This window comes from Microtus pennsylvanicus, chromosome 1 (genome assembly GCF_037038515.1).
Source record: "Microtus pennsylvanicus isolate mMicPen1 chromosome 1, mMicPen1.hap1, whole genome shotgun sequence".
Lineage (NCBI taxonomy): Eukaryota > Metazoa > Chordata > Mammalia > Rodentia > Cricetidae > Microtus > Microtus pennsylvanicus.
This window is the reverse complement of record NC_134579.1, coordinates 24080911-24082924: the sequence shown is the minus strand read 5'-3', so window position 1 is coordinate 24082924 and position 2014 is coordinate 24080911. Positions and strand designations below refer to the sequence as shown.

Sequence of the window (2014 nt, the reverse complement as noted above, 5' to 3'; positions counted from 1 at the left end):
TCCCCTTAAGAGACAAGCTCCTCCCACTCCCACTCTCTTTTTTTCTGCTGTTCTTCAGAAAAGGCTCATCCTTGCCTCTTCTTTCTCTTCCTCTCTGCGTTTTCCTTTCCCTCTTCCCTCCCCTTCACTCTTCTCTCAATACGCTTCTCAATTAAGCTCTGCCTGCAATGCGTATTTGTCCCCTGCTCTCTGTGAGGGCCTCGAGTTCTCACCAGCTGCATGGCCCCTTTACCCGCCAATTTCTCTGTCGTGCCGTTTTACAACATTTTTCATTTATGTGTAAATGTAAGCTAGGTTTAACTCTGAGTGTATGTATCTGTGTATGCAACTTAAGTTCAGCTGTGCATATGTCTACATGTACTTACTGTTAAATGTGTTTTAAGTTCCTGTACGAGTGGGCAGAGGAAGGCTACAGGTTCTGAGCCGCTTGGAGAACATCCTTGCGGTCATCTGCACTGTCTGCCTGGGAAAAGATGGTCAACATTTTGAAAGGAGTTCTCATAGAATGCGATCCCGCCATGAAGTAGTTCTTGCTGTACTTGGATGAGTCCAATGCCTTGGGAAAGAAGTTCATCATTCAAGACATTGATGACACACATGTCTTTGTCATTGCAGAGCTGGTTAATGTCCTCCAGGAACGAGTAGGGGAGCTGAAGAACCAGAATGCCTTTTCTCTTACCCAGAAGTGAAAATGCTAGGGGTTGAGTGCTCAGAAATTACCACAGACACGGAAGTGAGGCCTATTCAGTGTCTCATACAACACCTAGACTTTTTATAGTGTTTTGTGGGAAAGGCAGCAGGATCCTTTATTCAGACAAACGCCCCTAAATGAATTTGTTGAACCCTTAAAAAATCTGTAGAGAAGAACTAACAATTGGCAGCAATTTTGGCTTTTATTATTCTTTACTAAACTAATCATAATCATGTTGGTGCTATGGCTTGGTTGGTAAAGGCCCTTGCCACCAAGACTGACAGCCTGAATTTGATCCCAGGGAAGGGAAGACCTCTAAGGTTGTCACCTGACCTCCGCATCTGTGTCCTTCCCACACAGACAAGCAAACATAATCAGATACAATCATAAGTGATTCCCCTTCCTTTTTTTTTAACACCAATTAAACACGCCAATAAAATAGTGGGGTTTGGTTTTAAAAAAAATAGGTTTTAAGTTAAAACCATTTACACTCAAGTTTGAAGACTCTAGGCAAAACATTCCTTCACAACCTCTCAGCTTGGATCCAGCTCTGCAGGCAGATCCTATACTGTAGTTGTAACTCATGTTTACACAATAGACAGCCCTCAAATGCTCCGAGGTCTGGGGAATATGGTATTTAAATATTTAATTAAAGAGACATTTTGTAACAGAGAGACAGGTTGGCTCCTGGCAGCAGCTCCTAATTCCTCCGAAGAAGATGGATGGGAACAGATGAACTTCCACCTGTAACTTGCTTCCCAAGTGAAACACTGTAAACAGAGACTGCGCCTTCATTTTCTGGCTGCCCAGACGCAGATAATCACACAGAAACTATATTAATTACAACACTGATTTGCCAACAGCTTAGATGTATACCTAACTAGTTTTTATACATTAAATTTACCCATTTCTATTAATCTGTGTATTGCCCCAAGTCTGTATCTTACCAGGTAAGGTTCTGGCATCTTTCTCCTTTGGCAGCTGTATGGTGTCTTCTTGTATCCACCTTCTTTCCTCTTCTATCCCTGATTAGATTTCCTGACTTGCTATATTCTGCCCTGCCATAGGCCAAAGCAGCTTCTTTATTAACCAACGGTAATAAAACATATTCACAGCATACAGAGGGGAATCCCATATCAAAGCGCTAGCCACTGACCAAACTTGCCTTTCACCTCAACTGCTGAAAATTCTCTTCAGATGGTGGACAACAAACACCAAGGAATTGACCCTCTCAAGTTGCCTTGGGAAAGTTAAGCTGGTCTCCCTACAAACTCATAATCCACAGAATCTTCTGGGGTTTTGCAGGCCTACCTCGGCCACAAA

At 42.8% G+C, this 2014-nt stretch overlaps 1 pseudogene; it reads left to right on the top strand.

Annotated features, from left to right (window-relative positions):
• The first annotated feature begins 388 nt into the window (after positions 1–388).
• On the top strand, positions 389–714 carry LOC142838359 (general transcription factor IIH subunit 5-like; annotated as a pseudogene).
• Positions 715–2014: the final 1300 nt, after the last annotated feature.